Below are 17,167 nucleotides of genomic sequence, written 5' to 3' on the forward strand. Positions count from 1 at the left end.
ATTCCCACATGGTGGCAGTGCCCCATTTTGTGGGCATGCCATGCGTTCAGTGGCTCATATTTCACTGCATGCTGGCTGGGGAGGATGGGAGTTGGGAGTCTGGCTACTCCTGAAAGGCCCCCTTCAGTTTAAATCATGGCTTAAGCGTATAAGCCAAGATCAAAGCACAATCTCAGATCCTACCTTTTCCCCATAAAACTTAGTTATAATTAGCCACCGTTCCTTCTTTGGATGTAAACTGTGGTTATTTTAAACTACAAATAGGATACTGATTTGCTGCTGTTGCACACTAGAGGGGAGAGCTGGAGCAGGCATGTTCTGCAATGCTAAGCTGTGTCTTATCATTCTAATGAATTATTCTCCATCCCATTTGGAACATTTTTATATGATCTCATTCTCTATCAAAATTTGGCCATACTTGGTTTCATTTATCTGATTTTTAAAGAAAAATTAACTTCCAGCACAAACTTGGAACGATTTTCCCCTTCTCATTATAATGAAATAAAGCATTGTCCCTGGTCTTATTTAACAGAGTAGTTCAAATCTCTCTGCAGTCAGTCCTAAAGAAAATGCAAGTTTAAATGTTTCATGATTGACGGCATTTTATAGCCTGCGTGAGCACGGCTGGAACTCATTCAGCAGATGCTTCATTGAAATGAATGGAAATGGTCCCTTTGCTTTCCATAACTTTCCTTGGTTTCCTCAAGTTTTGTGCAGAAAAATATTCCTGCGCAACTTATGCCTCAATTTCACACACACACACATACCCTTGTGTGTGATGGAGATGAAAACAAATCCTAGCACTGGAAAAAAATAAACTCACAAGATGTTTGCAACAGTTAAATTCCTTTGCAACTCGAACAGAATACGTTAGTAGATGACAGACTAGGTTTTTAAAAAAATAATGTATATTTAAGAAGTGTCAAAAGCTTTAGCCAATTCATGGCTTGTTTTTAAAATGTTCACCCTATTCCATAGAGATCTGAAATTAAACCTTTTCTTGTAAAAATAAACCATGTTTCTCTCCTGTTTCTTTATACTCAAATGTCACTGTCCCCTAACCTCTGACCTAAATTGGCATTTTATTAATGTTTATTTCTCCTTAATTCTCATTCCTTGAGCAAGAAATGCACAGGCAATGCTGCTGAATGCGTCAGGCACCCATTGTACTTGGGCGTGTTGTGAGAAACCCAAAAACTTCCCATCTTTCTAAAAGTTCATGTATATTAATAGCACTAAGATGTACATGTTTTCACAGGAGCAGAGAAATGCAGGCTGCCTGCAGCAGAGTATCTTTCTGCTCCTAAATTATCCCCTCCTGTCACTGGGATCCCTGGGGGCTGCCTCCGCCCAGATGGGGTCCAGCTTGTCAGAGCGCCACCCCCTTTCTCCCAGCCACCAGGCACTTGGTGCTGTCCTAGCTTTTCTGCAAGTCTTCCTCATCCTGAAAGGCTGCTGGACCTTCTCAGGCCCCATGGCAGAAAGAACCATAGGTCTCTTTGGCCACTGCTCCTGCTTCCCTGGAAGACTCCTGCGAGCCCCTGGGACCACAAGGCGATCAAACCGGTCAGTCCCAGAGGAGATCAACCCTGACTGCTCTTTAGAAGGCCAGATACTGAAGGTGAAACTCAAATACTTTGGCCACCTAATGAGAAGGAAGGACTCCCTGGAGAAGAGCCTGATGCTGGGAACAATTGACGACAAAAGAAGGAGGCGGCGGCAGAGGATGAGGTGGCTGCGTGGTGTCACTGAAGCAGTGGGTGTGAGCTTGGGTGGACTCCAGGGGATGGTGGAGGACAGGAAGGCCTGGAGGAGTGTTGTCCGTGGGGGTCAAGATGGGTCGGACACGACTTCATGACTAACAACAACCTGCTTCCCTGGAAGGGGATTCTCCCCCATCTGGAAGGGTCCCTTCGCACCAGCTGCAGATTGACAATGTCCTTAATTTGCCCCCAGTGTGCCCTGGCAACGCCCCGTCTTGACCCTGCCTCTGGCGGGTTGGTGCTGGTGCACCACTCGCCCCCCCCCCCCGCATTAGAGGGACCATCGGGGCATGTGCAGGGCTGGCATCAAGGGCCCCCACGTCATCAGGGACCCACGGACTAGAACGTCACTCAGGGGAGCACAACCTGCTGCCTTCCAAATGTTTTAGACCACAGCTTCCATAATCCCTGACCACATGCAGTGCTGCCCGTGGTTTATGGGAGTTGTAGTCCAAAACATCTAGAGGGCACCAGGGGGCTCACCCCTGGGCAGGGCCGCCCTCAAGGGTTGGCATGCTGAGGCCCCCTCCAAGGGCCCGCACCATCGCTCTCCATCGCTGCAGCCGGCTTGCCCCCAGTGAGGGCGCGAGCTCGGCTGAGTCCGGATCTTCCTATGGGCCAGAGGCTGGGGCAAGGCAGCAGGTCCAGGTCAAAGAGAGAGCAGTCCGATTTTGCACACGCACAGAGAGAGGGTGGGGGTCAGTTTGCTGGAGAGTCGCTGTGAGGGTTGTGGCAGGGTCTACCCAGGAAAGAAGGGAAGAGCAGAAAAGGGCACAGGCTGGAGCGAGGCAGGAACAAACTGGAGCAATGCATAGTGATACCAGGGCCCAAGCTCAAGGAGTCGCCAGGGCAACTAGTGCAGGGAAGCCTTTTCCTCTGGTCTTCAGGGTCTCCAGCTGCACTGCGAAATGGCTCCACGGGCGTTCCTGGTTCTGTGAGCACTTGCAGGGTCACTCGGGCCCTGATCCTGACACCCGAGCCCTTGCTCTGGCCGGGCAGCGATGATGCTGAGAAGGCGCGGTAGATGCCGCCTCAGCCTTCCTGCTCACTGTCTCTGCCTATCCATCAAGTGCAGGGGCAAGGCTGGGAAAGAGGGTTGTCATGGAACTATGGATCGCTGTTGAAATATAGGTTACGGTGTGGTCTGAAGCCATGGCTTGTTAAGCATGAACAACTTCCACAGCAAATCCCTGTTTGTTAACTGTGGGTTGTTCACCATGGCTTATCTTGACTGGGTTCAGAGAATGTGATAACACAACTCAACCCATGCACAACCCATGCTCAACCCATGAGTGTAGGTTTTGTTGTCTGGACCAAGTCGCCGAGGAGAGGTCTGGCTGAGGGTGTGTTCCCTAAGGCTCCTTGACTGGGCACTGGGTAGGTTGCCCATCGGCAGAGGGCCTCCTGCCACAATCCATGGGAATTGGCTGCCCTCCTGAAGAACAACAGATTCCTCCTTTAGTCCACTTCTGCTTTGTCTTGGTTTTGCTGTTGTAGGTCAAATGTTTGTGATTTGTCTTTCTACTGCTAAGCAATGAAAGCTTTTGTCATGACAATTTGGGGTAGTGCTGTCCTTTCTGCTGCTGGAGAGATGTGAGGCCGTTGCTTCAGGTTTTAGTAATTACTTTTATTTTAGAATGAACAAGGATGCAATGCAAGTGAGGGAGCTTCAGCTGCTTATTCATCTGTTAAATCTGCATTTGGGGGAAAGCAATACTTCTGAAGGAATAGGCATAGTTTTCTTTGTAGCAAGAATCTTCCTGGGATATTTCTCTTGTGTGGAAAGATAAAAAGGAGAATGCCCTTTTCAAATGGTCCTTGTCCTGCAGTTTTAGAGGCATGCATGCATTCTTGATTTATCGGGGAAATACTGTTCATCTTCTTCAAGTGTTCAACCAAGCAATTGGCTAGCCAGCCTAACACTGCTTTTTAATTGTCTGATTATCCCACTTTTAAAAATCTAACTTATTCATCTGACCTCATGCACTGGCCAAACAATGCTCTTGTCTTCCATCAAGCCAGGATCATGTGAAAAAAATGTTTCTCTGGAAATTGGCCAGCCTGTGGGCCTCGGCCTCTGATGGTCTTTGAGCTAGTCAGAAAGGGGTGTCTCCAGCCGCCTGGGCCAGCTCCACAATCTCGGGGACCAAAGGGCACCTCGCATTCTTCCTGCTCCCCCACTGGGAAGGGGCAGGGTGCACAGCCCTCTTGGAGAGGCAGCGCAAGGACGGTGGCACCTCTGGGCTGCTGAGCCCTTTGCTGATTGAAGCAGAGATGCTGGTGGCTGCCGGTTAATCCTCCCGGGTTACTGAGCATTTGCTCATTGAACCAGTGGTGCCAAGCCCTTGCTGCTGGGGAGGCGGTGAGCCCTTCGAGCACCAGTGTGCGGGCCATGGGCCCTTGGCCAGCAGCGGTGCTGCTCTTGGAGGGGTTTGCCCACCCCTGGCATTGGGACCCCAGTCAATGCATGGCCTTGGTGCCAACTTGAGGCGACCAGGGGGCCCAGGGCTCTCGCAGGATTCCTTTGTGAGGTCTGACATTGTTCTCCTGAGCAAGAGGAGGAAGCAAATTCGTCGAATAGAAGCACATCACATCTATCTGTGGGAAAGGACAATCAGTCAAATGAATGAATGGCACTTCTCATGGCATCATTGCTAAGGGTACCCTTGTGAGCTGACAGCCCATGCTACCAATGTGCCCTTGGCTTGATGCAGCTTGGAAGAATTGGAGATGGGTATTTAGACTTCCGGTCTCCAAGCCACAATCCAACAGGATTACATGCACTTAAGTCCATTCAAATGAGTGGGCATAAGCAAGCTTGAACACAGAAAGGATGCAATCCATTGCATGTTCAAACAGAAAAAAAATCCTACAATTCCCAGCATGCTCTATGAATAGCTGGCTGGGGCATGCTGGGAATTGTAGGACTTTTTCCACTGTAAAGTTTCCCTTGAAGCTCTACTGTGTTGAGTAAGACCACTGCTCCAGTTAACTCACTCGTTTCTCTACTGCTCTGTGGTGCTTCCGTGACTCATGCAGCATTTTTCCTCTATCCTGTACTTGAGATTCTATTGAAAAGCTTTTCCAAATTTTGTGACGCACTTTTCTGGATTGAAAGAAATAATATGGTCTTGATACGTTAGGGCAATGTATCTCAAACCCAACTTACCTGGGGGCCACTGGAAGTAGAGGCTGGGTGAGGCTGGACCGCATCAAGTATTCCACCACCGCGGTGGTGGTGGTGGGCCGCTCATCCCACGGCACTTTGAAGGCCGCAGGGCCCCTGCCCCTGCCCCGCCCATCCCGGCAATTGGCCCGCAGGCCGCGAGTTTGAGACCTCTGCATTAGGGGAACTCAAATTTCTGGAAAGTTTAGAAGGGCAATGCTACCAGGTTTATTTCCCTTTGAAACTTTTTGGTACATTTCTTGAGCAGAAAACTGCAGAACCTAGAAAAGTAGAAATTTTTAAAAATTGCTTCATTCAGATTGACACAAGCACCCAAGAAACACAGAGCAGTTCAGTTTGCTTAGAAATGGTGGACTGATGGAGATAGTGGAACCATCCCTTTTGCTCTGCCTTTGCATTCGTCCTGGTTCCCACACCAGGTAGTCAAGTTTTATTATCTGGATTTTAGAACTCCAAATTCTGCTTCACTATGCGCTCTCGCGCTCTCTCTCCCTCCCTCTCCCTCTCCCTCTCCCTCTCCCTCCCTCTCTCTCTCTCTCTCTCTCTCTCTCTCTCTCTCTCTCTCTCTGTGCGTGTGTATGTGTGTTGAATCAAACCAATGACCTTAGTGGGAGACAGCCTCAGCCTCTGCTTGCAAGGCTAGAAAAAATGTAAATAGAATTCTGAATGCCTGTTTGGTTACTGCTGTTTAGCTTTTTTAAAGAATGTTGATTCAGTTGGTGGGTGGTGGAATAAGGGCCCCCTGGATCCTGCCGAGAGCTGGCTTCTGTATGCAGCTGGAGACCAACTTGCCCCTTGCTCCTCCGCTGAGCGCAGTGGGCGCTTGCTCGGGCCTTGCGTAACTTTGGCGGCAGATGCTGGCTGCAAAGTAGTCAGGCTGCCTCCTGCGCTTGGCTCACCCTGGCACAGATCCCGTCGCTCTCAGCACTGTGTCTGTACATGCCATGCAGCACGTTCCCCTTGTTGATGCTTCCGTGAATGGAACATGCGAGTTCCAGCACGTCCCGTGATTTACAGCAGTTGTGTTTTAACAAGTGACCTCTTCTGTTCAGAAGTAAGTCCCCTGGAATTGAGTTGGGTGTTCTCCCAGGAGTATCTGCACAGAAGGACAGCACCTGGTGTTACACCGGGTAACCTTGGGGAGCCGTTCACCTGGCCAGAAGGGACTTGCCCTGCAGGCTGCCTCGAGAGGTTTGGGATCTTCTGCTGGGGCTCAGTGCACGTGGCCGGAGAGAACAAGCCCTGGTTCTGCATTCACACAAACACACACAACACCAGGAAGAAAGAAGAGTTTATTTGTCAGAAAAATATAGAGCAAGCACAAGTGTTTGACTTGATGTTGCCGAGACAGCATTTTTTTCTGTTGCAATCTTTCTTTGTATTTCTAAAGCTTTTGTGTAGCACTTGAGTGTCCACAGCATGTGTGTCTCTTTCCTAAGCCCTGATCCTTATACTCTTTCTCTCAGTACATATCCTTACTGGAAAGATTCCCAGACTTACGTTAGTTGTTGGAAGGGTGCTTGATTGCTTCTTGATGACCTTAATGAAGAGAAACTCTCAATGTTTCTCTGGGTAAGAGGCGAGTCCCTGTTTGTGTTTGCTAGGTGCTGTGGAGGAGGTAATTTTTAGGTGTCTCAGGACAATCCTCGTTCGCCTGATCTCTTTATGGGGGAAATGACTGACCTTTTCTGCACAAGAATTCCAGTATTCATCCTTCTCTCACACTGGTTATTCCAGAATACGAGGTCCTTCTTCCTGAATTCAAGCCTACTCAAGGTGGCCCATGGCCTAAAAGCTCATTCTGGCTTGGGAGCTTAATGTTATGGCACTAATATTGATATATACATGCATTACAATAGTATTCAAATGCAAAATAGAGAGGGGGACTTAAGTCAGCTTTGTAAAGTGCTGTTTGCAGTCAATCATTTTCCATGTATTGTATTTCTATAATGCCCAGTTTCTAGGTAGTTGCAGGGGTTAAAAACCTGAAAGTACATTATTTATTAATTAAACTTACATTCCATATTACTAGTCCCACAGGACTCCCTAAACAGATTACAGCAAAACAATGAAAACTAAATAAAAACACAATATAGTTGTAAAATGACAACAATATGTGACAATGTACAGTAACAGTATAAATCTGAGAGTTAAGGGGTGATAGGTTAAAACAATATAAGTTAAAACAGTAAAACTATATAAAAATGAATACCTTTACAATTGTAGAAAATAAAATCAATTGTTAACATGTTTGGAGAATAAAGTTGTTTTTGTCTGGCGCCAAAAGGATTGTAATGAAGGTGCCAGGCAAGCGGCTCTTGGGAGGCTATTCCACGGGTGGGGTGCAACCACCAAGAAGGCCCTGCTTCTGCTCGCCATTGTCCTTCCCTTCTTGGAGGAGGGCTTTCTCAGGAGGGCCTCCAAACCTGATCTTATAAAAGCCTTATATACACAGACATATTAATGTGCAGCACAGAGAGATACAAATACCTAAAGAGAATTTTTAAACCATCAGCAACTCAAACAAATGAAGACTTAATTAAAACCTTATCATAGGCTGCCAAATGCCTGAGAGAACAAGGAGGTCTTACTCTGGCACCAAAAAGATAACCGTGTCAGTTGCAATTCATTTCATCATTGGATGGTCACCCCCAGCACAGCCCTCTTCCTTGTTGCTTCCTTCCAAGGCTATGTACCGACAGTTCCCATAACCTCCAGCCTTTTCTTACCCAGCCTGGAGATGCTTGGGATTTAAATAGGGACACTGCTAAGCAAGTGGCCACCACAGAGGCAGAGAGGTTACCAATGGATGTCCCAGGGAGAAATATGATAGGCAGAGCTGTGTAAATTAGGATGGTCATTGGACAGATTTCCAGATGTGTTGGACTTCACCTTCCAGATGCCCCTGCCAGCATGGAAATGGCCAGGAATGTTGAGAACAGAAGTTCAAAACATCTGCAGGTCCCTTTTCTTGCTATTCTTGATGGAATCCATCAATACTGGAAATACTTAGGATTTCATCCATTGCAAAGAGATGGAGCTGCCTGATTCCTTAACAGTGCCATTTTGTGTATTGCATATTATGGGACTTCTTCGGATCAGTATATATCAAATTGTAGCTGAAATCGTTTTCCCCCATCTTCCAGGCTGTAAATGAGAACAGCACAAATGAGGGGGGGAAATTAAGAAAATCAGGATTTTGGCACACAGCTGGTATGTGTGTGTCAATTTCCCTCGCCCCCCCCCCCCCACACACACACACAACACATACACACATCAAGTAAAGGTAATGGTAAAGACAGGAACATATTCTTCAAGCCTTATTTTATGTGAAAAACCTGCTCCAGAATAAGATGGCCACTTGGGGATGGACGATATGTAGGCTGTCTGCTTGCACACTATCTAAGGTGGCACAGATTTCTATAAAATATACATGTGCTAATTTACAGGCAGATAAACCAATTTAGAACTTATTTTAAATAGAAATGCAATAGATCTTTTCATAGTAGGAGCCAGTTGTATCTTTATGTCTGCCCAGAGTTTTTCTGAGCAATACTTCATTCATTCATTCATTCATTCATTCATTCATCCATCCATCCATCCATCCATCCATTCATTCATTCATTCAAGATATTTGTATGCCATCCTTTGCGAGAGCCTCAGGATTATATGGTCATCGTTTCCTACTCATGGCTATTTTAGTAGAAGAATCTTTGGTGGGGTCATGACCCTCCAGTTTCACTTTTCTCTTTAAAGAATACTTTTGGAAACTTTTGTAGAGCAGAGGAAAGGTGTGATAGCGTGTAAAAGCAGATGAAATTTCTTTTTTAACTGGTGTATTTGCATGACCCACAGTGCCACCTACAGGTCACATCGTAGAAAAGCAGTATAATGCTCAGATCTCTATTCTGTCATGAAAGTGAGAGCAGATAATAAGCTGATAACTTGTATTAACTGCCTTGTATATAAAAACCCCTTCTCATGCTGTCTCAGTGCTATTGATTTATAGGCAATTTCAAGGCCTTTTTGCTCCCCCTTAGAGATGAACCAGGCGTCTCTTCAACAGAGGACTGTCTGCCTCTGAAATAGGGAGCACATGGCCCCACTAACAAGATGACCAAGTGACGTGCTTCTCCTCTCATTATTTTGAATCGTGATTCCCATGGCTATCAGGGAAGCCATGGAATGACCAGTCAGAGCAAAGGGTGTGGCGTCTGGGAAGCAGCATGGGCAGCTGGGGCAGCACATCCACCCCAGGTGTCAGTCCGAGCTAAATCTGCAGGACTCCTAGACGCACTGAGCTGCTGGCAGCGGAGCCTTCAGCCTCCACGGACCAAACAGCAAGGCCTTGGTTGTCTTTGCAAAATGCGTGTGGGTCCTTTCCTTTCCCTCCCCGCTCCCCATCCCCTTTTTCCTTTTTTGGTCAGGGTTGTTTTCCTAAGAGATTCTCCATTAGTGTAAATTTGTTGAACAAAAAAAGACTTGGAAAGGAAAGAAGGATTATTCCTGAGTAATCCCAACTGATTCATCCGCTTGGGTGGGTGGAAGAAAGGACAAGGACAGAGAGGAATACAGCCAAAGCAAAACCATTTCACGCAAAATATGCTTTGAACCACATCAGAGCAAAGCCCTCCGCCAATTAAACATCTCTGACATATTAATGCCAACTCGGTAAACATTTGCAACCTGGATCATACCTTGTGGGGACGCCTGAGAGCTGAAAGCCAAACACTGGCCATGCAGCACCGGCTCCTCAAACTCTCCCACCCAGCAGGAACTTTTCAAGGCCAGTTCAAAGATACACAGCGCATCACTTGGGGCTTCACTTCTGGATGATTTCTGTGCATGAACCAACCGGCCACCTTTTTCAAAAGCTTTGGATATGAAGTTACCTGCAACTGCCATGGATAGAGATGGAATGTGAAGCACATCACACTCCCCACCCTTCCCCAGATGATGGAGAAACATATTGTAAGATCAGCAGCCTGCTTCTGGTCTGCTCCGGAGGGCTGGCCGCACCAAACCTGGGGTGCAAATCCAGCCCTCCTGGGGCCCAGTAAGTCCTCATGGAGGTTCCCCGAAGGCAATGTACCTGCTCCTGACCCCGCCACTTTCTCCCACTACTGGCCATTGGTTGGTTCCTCAGCTTTTGTGTAGTTACTCCCTCTTTCTAAAATCCCTCTTTACAGCTTAGTTCCTGGCTGAAAGATCTCTCAGATAAAATATGGTGGCATTTGGGTCACTGCCCCTTTTGGCCACATCCTGCCCATCACTGGAGTGCGGCCCCTGAGGGCCCAGTTTTGCCCCCTTCATGCAGGGATATGAGCTCTGGATCTAAGAAGTGTCTTCATGTTCCCTGGATAATGAAGAACATCTTTCCAAATAGCAGTAATTCCCCAGATATGCTGACTATATGGAGAGGGGGCACCCTGGTATTTGTGTCCTGAGCTCACAGACATCAGAACCAAACATTGTCCTTTGGGATTACTCCAAGGACCAGCTCACTGGGTCCGCTCGGCCAAGGGCCACTATTTCAGGGAACTGGATGGGTGCAACTCTTCTGCTGTACCGGGATAGGTCATCACAAGAGAAAGGGGCTGCTGTTTCTCCGCCAGACACCAGGTTGTTTTATGGCATTTGTAACTAGCACAGGATGCAAGGAGCCCAGAGATACTGGCCCTATAGTGCCACTGCCATGTGGCAAACTGGTAGCTGCATCACAAAATAGGCATATCGCGCCCAGTTTCCACTTGGAGGCAGAGAGGAGAGAGTTAGAGGAGGGAAGAGGCAAAGGCTCCCCCTCTTGGGTACAGAGAAGCATCTCTTCCATGGCCCAGGTGGGGTAGAATAGGGGCATTTGGCTCAGCAGGAATGGCCTTGGAAAGCAGTCTGACCAGCATCCTCTGCCTCTCCGGAACATCCCTGGCAATGCTCAGCCATGGGAAAGAGCAGGGTTCATTCTCAGATACACTTTCAGTTCTTGCTGAATCACACCGCTAAAAGAAAGGGCAACTCTTATAGCCCTCTTCCCAGGAGCAACCAAAGCTTGGACTGGGAACGCTGGAGCCTCACTGCATGATGGGCAACCAAAACTGAGTCCTGCTGACACAGGTTTCTCTGGCCATGATCTGGGCACACCCACCTGGACAGGAAGAGCTGCCAACCACTTCCTGTTTGGGCTGTGACGTGGTCTAAGCAACGATGGCTTTCCAGGCACTAATTCATCTCTTAGCTTTGATAGCTTTCTGTCATTTAGCTTTGATCATGCTTCATGGGTTGCACATGTTAGTGATCCACAGTGCACTCGTTGATGTGGAAAGTGTTTCCCGAGGGTAGAAAATCTGTGGGCACTGTTCCACTGGGTTTCCTGGGGTCCAATGCGGCTTCTTTATATAGTTGCCTTTTAACTTGTTTACTTTGGCAATGCAATATCCATGCATGCTTTAAACCTTTTCCAAGGACTGTATCTAGTTTAGGTTTAATGATGGATTTGAACCACGCTAGCAGATTGTAAGCATCAAATCTTGGGAGATGAGTGTGATGGGAGAGCGATGATTGCTTGCAACATGTGGCTTTTGTTAAGTCATGATGAGCCAAGAGGGTGTTAAGTTAGGCTTTCTGCAGGAGCCCTTTCCCATATGAAGGATTAGTTCTAAGAATACTTAGAGGATTGACTGAGGGCTTTGAAGGACTGGATAGTATGATGTTTCTTAGGCATCCATGTATGGGAATGGGAGATCAGCAAACCTCTCCTTATGAGGGACAGCGCATTTCCAAGGACAAAGGTCATGCTTCTTCAGGACCAGGGTGCAAAACTGTCAGTCCTCAAACTTTATGGAAACCTGGAAGGAAAACAGGCTGGATTTCATCAGAGAATGGCCATTTTCCAAGGATCATCTATATTAATATCAAACTTAGATGCTGAGCTACAATATGGCTGGGTAGGCGAAAGAGTGCTTTGGAGGAACAAGAAGGGGTTGTTAGTGTGCTTGAGAGACACCCTCCTATCTGCAGAAGTAGGAAGTATGTTAAGGGGAAAGGCCAAAATTGCTCCATGAGGGCTGGACAGGCTGAGTGGGCAAAGAGTATCAAGTGTCTGCGGAGGAGAAGAAAGAGAAGGCTGGTGAGGGAGAGTGGAATGGAATATTTTGAAGAAGGCATGATAGACTGGCTGGCTGGAAGACTGAATAGGACTCCAGACTGCAGCTTTGTATTGCAGGTCCCATGTTGCATTTTCAAAACCTTGTATCTGGGGTTTGAACCTGCAGGACCGGATTGTGTTGAATGGATGAAGTTGCATGAAGGCAGAAAAGTCTTAACAGCTTGACGATGCAGCCAGTTGTTGGGGTGGATGGTTGGGTGGGTTTTCCATTGCTGGAGCTGACCAGACAGGCTGGACAGACGTTTCTGGGAGATGCCGTGGCCCTGTATTTCCTGCACTAAGTGTGGGTTGCCTTCCAACGCTATGACTCTATATAAACAGAGGGATTTTGCATTTAATATGCATGCCACACCTGTGAAGCTAGACTGGAATGCCAGTCAAGAAATTACCAATTGCGTGAATGGCTCATACCAAACCAACAGCAGGACCAGGGACCACAGTGTGGGTCAGGACCCTGGTGGGGGACTTTAACCCTCTGCCCCCACTGTAATTTAGCTAAACAGCCGTGCTCTCACTGTTGGCACTGGAAGAGAACCTTCTATTTGAGCCAGCAGAAGTTTTCCTCTTAATACAAATAGGAAGTGCAGGCATGGGGCCCCGTCTGGACTTGGGGCATGGGAGGGGGCAAAATGAAAGCCCCCCGTCCCTTGCCAGGGTCCTGAGCCGGATCAGCCTTGCTATTTATGTGTGGTTCATGCCATTGCTAATGGAGTGAATAGCATCATGTCCCGTTTTGGCTCTCCCCACACTGGATGCACTGGGTAGACTGGTGCCTCCGCCTTGAGACACCCCTTGTTCTGCCCTCATTTAATTTAGAAGCACCAGCAGCACTTGGGGTGGTTCGAAAACTCACCACCTTCTGCGTGGAAGCCCAGTGCCTAAACCACAAGGCTATCCTGCCACCTAGTGCCCTGCCTTATGCGAGGAATATTCCCAGCACTTGTGACCCTGAACGTGGGCAAGCAAATTCTGCTTAGAGAAGCAGAACCATCAGACACAATTAAAGCAATTAGTTTAGTGCTTAACTCCTAGCCAAGGAGGGTTTTTAAAGTCTGGGTGATAAATTACAGTCCACACCATTCATGGTAAAGGAGTTTGGTCTTTTTTGCAATGAAGATGTAAGCCTTCTCCTGAGGACAAGACAACCCATCCTTTTGCACTGAGAAGAAATAAGGGAATATATCCACCAGATTCTTATTTTTTTAATGAAATTGAATGCTCAATCTACAATGCATCTACAAGATGGATACAAACTTTACATGAGTGCTTGCTTGGATGTGCCCTCTGCAATCAGGGAAACTTTAGACATGTAAAAAAAAAAAAAAAAAAAAGGTTATTGCGTTTGGGGAGTTATTTTGCTCTGGAGGATTCATAAGCCAATATTTATTTCATTACTGCCCAATAGCCAGACAGCAAGTAGGGGGTGTACACATATTTACATACCAACAATCTCCACAGTGCTTTTTTCGGGTATTTTGTTTTAAACTGCAATCTTAATCTTCTCAAATGAGATAATTTTAAAAATTTAATTTGGATGTTAAGAAATGGTTTGATCCATGGCTCCTGGATTGAGCGTGGGAGATGGAACTCACTAAGCATGTCTCTTGAGGTCACACCTGGCCGGAGATTATGGGCATTGTGTTGCTGGTGGCTGGTCCCTCCATGGTCCGTGGGGTGGGCTCCTGCCTGAACTTTCAGGGGGCTGTCCAAGGGGCCACACCTACCCCCAGGACAGACTGGACACCGTGGGCACCCCGCCTCACTGACTTCAGAGCCATGAGCCACTGCTGGGGCGCTGTTCCCCGGACCATCTGGAGCTTATTGCAAGGTTAAGGAAGCTTGTTGCATATATTTAATCAATTCTAGATGAAAGACATGCTCCTGAGCACTTTTCATCCCCATTCACAGTCCCTAAATTCTATTTTGTGCAGCTGCTGTTGGTTTTCCTCTGCACATTCACTCCTGCCCTGCCTCGGCACAGGCTGGGGAGAGCAGATACCATGTCAGGACTTGGGGGGTCAAGGATGTCTAGCCCTCCCTTTTCCCCTCCAGACAATAGACTGGGGCAGTAGTTTTGTGATCGCCTTGGCTGAAAAGTCAGCTCACTGGAACCATGCGGTACTTACTCGTTTTCCACTATAGAAGTTCACTCTTTGGGTAGGTTCGCCTCTTCTGTTTCTTCCAGGAGTCCTGTGCCTTCCAAAGGCTTGTTGGCTGGCAGAAATGGAGCAGGGGATGCCTGTCCCTCTTGCACTTCTGTCTCTCAAAGCTGCTTTTTAAAGTAAAGGTGGAGAAAAAGATGGACAGCTGTGCTCCTCTGCTGGCCACAACATGCAATCTGCACATGGCTTAGTCATATTTCCACAATCTATTCATTTTCTCATTTGGGTAATTAATTCCATTAAAACTAAGTGCACTTGAATATCAAGCGCACTGCTCGGATGGCCCACTTTATTTTCTAGGTGGAAAAGGCTTTTCCACCTAGAATTCTGTGTTGGGTGAAGTGAGCTGTTTAGCTGGCCAGAGCTCGGAGTTCCTGTCAGTCTTACACCAGTTCTCAAGCTGGAAGGTATCTGAGAGGTCATCTAGTCCACCTCCCTGCTCGACACAGGAATCTGGCATTTACGACAGCATCCCTGAGTAGCTTCTGCTTGAGTAGCTGTCACCGGCTGAGTAAGCCAGGGCAAGGCACTGCATGCATGCATGTAGAAAAATTCCGGGCAGTTCACGGAGAGCAGCTGTTTGTTGAACCAGATATCTGAATGTGGAAGAAGGCCGTGCTCTCTCCTCGCACCCCGTGTCCCACGCGCCTGTTTAGTCTTTCCATTGCTGTCCTCCGTCGCCTCTGCAGGCAGCCAGAAGCCTCCTCTTGGATGTTAGCAAGGCCTATGTGGCATTCGCTGCTGCGGCAAGAGCATGGCTGCATTTAACAGCCGGCTAATGACTGAGCCCCCTGAATAGGTTTGTTCTCAAGATCTGCTGGAGCTGTGTAGCACCTTCCCACATTTTCTAATCAGGAGGGAAAATGCCCCTGTGGACTTGGCAGCAGTACGTGAATCTTAGTCCCTGCCTTTTCTTCAAAAGTGGTTGTGTGGCTTCACTCTTGGTGTTGTGGGAAATTCAGACAAATTCTAGTAGAAAAAGGTTGCTTATATGTGCCTTTGTGTTACTTGCTATTATGCACAGACTGGGGAAAACTCCAGTCAGTTGCTTAACAGATCAGAAAGGATTGGAAGTTGGAGTGTGTTGCTTTTTTTTAAGCAATTTTTTAGTCCTGTTGTTTGTCTGCCCATCCAGTAAAAGGTCTACAGAAACTTGACAGGTACGATTCCACCTCTTGCAGCAAGATGCTGCTTTTCTATGCAAATTCGAACACCGCCCTCTAATGGTCATTCATGGTCTCAGCACCCGACGTTACAAATACAGGCTAGAAAGTCACATAGCCAAATCCTGAAAAATAAGGAATGCCCGGAGGCAGTGAAGCGAGGCCTTCAGGATTCCTGGGCTGCAGTTTTCACCACTCTCTTGGATGGCTCTCCTAAGCTCGCAGGATTGAAATTGTCCCAATCTGGAACAACATATCCCAAAATGGGTCGGTGCTCATAACCATGGGAGCAGAATCAAAACATTTGGAGTGCTGTTGATCTCATTTTTCTATACAACAGCTTCACCTTAGAGAGTCCTGGTGGTGACGGTAGATTTTTTAAAAATTTAACAAGTCCTCACCCTGCAATCTGGCTGTAAATAAAAAATTACAACCGACACTGATGCAACTTGCTGGATTTGACGCCTTGAGTGCATAGCGACCTGTGTCCTCGAGTGAGTGGAAGCTCCGGGGTGGACACTAAACGGGGGCTGCTTCCTTTTGCGGAAAGCGGCTGGAGACTTACAGCATGACATGGGTCTTTATGAGTATCCGTATAAATCACGGGGGAGCAGGCAAGCTCTCAGGCTGTGCTAATCTGGAGAGAAGCAACCAGCATTCAAGTGTGGGCCCCACAGAGGCTGTGGTGGGTTTTCCCAGCCTGCTGACTGACACAGGCCTTGGCCTCCTCCTTGGGGCACAGTTTTAAGCAGCTCTTCCAGCTCCCACAAGGGGCGTGAGGCTTGCCCTGGCAGCCACCACCAGCCCCTTTGGCCAGTGGCAAAGCCTTTATCCATCAAAGCCATTGGACAAACCTCTTCAGCCAGTGCTAGAAAGACCCGCTGAGCATCCGTGCCCACTGGCAGGCCGCTAAGTTAAACAAAGGAGAGTTGCCCCCACTTGGCATCCCAGAATAGTGTTTCTGTTTAAGCATGCCATGTCTCAAGGGAGGGTGTGGCGAGCAAAATTCTGACAAAGGAAGGGTTCGATTTCGCAAGTGGTTGGTATCAACTGTGGAGAGTTCCAATAGCTGCAGCCACTGTATTTGATAAAAGACCCTGAAAGCTTTCACCACTGAGCACGGCGAGCATCTTTCGGTCCAAAGGCCAAATTCCATCATGGAAAAGGTGTCTGGAGCTGCATCCCCATGGGGGGTGCAGCTGAAATTAAAGGCGGCAGAGCCCAGGCCAAAGAAGTGAGACCAAATACAAAACCAGCCACCCAGCCAACCAGTACACAGTGGTCCCTCAGCTCACGAATGCCTTGGTTCATGACCAAATTGGGTCGCAGACAGAAAATTCTTGAAAATTTTGATTTGGGTTGCGAACTCCGCATTGGGTGGCAACCAAGATCGTGGCCATCTCCCCCCTCCCCCCCGAGTGGGGAGATGGCCGAAATTGCACCCATCTCTTCCTCCCACAGCACGCCCATCCGTGCCCGTCTCTCCCCCCCAGGGCGCCTGCGATCGCACCAGTCTCTCCCCCACCCCGCAGTGTGCTGGGATGATGGAGGCAATCTTGGTGGTGCTGGGGGGGGGGGGAGATGGCCCCGCTTCTGCTCGGTGGGGGGGAGAGATGGCCCCGCTTCTGCTCAGGGTGGGGAGGGGGAGATGGCTGCGATCTTCGTTGTTCTGTCACTTTGCTTCACTTTTTTCTGACTAAAAAAAAATGGTTACAGAATGGATTAACCTT

Source organism: Varanus komodoensis, unplaced genomic scaffold, assembly GCF_004798865.1.
Source record: "Varanus komodoensis strain SLA01 unplaced genomic scaffold, ASM479886v1 scaffold33, whole genome shotgun sequence".
NCBI lineage: Eukaryota > Metazoa > Chordata > Lepidosauria > Squamata > Varanidae > Varanus > Varanus komodoensis.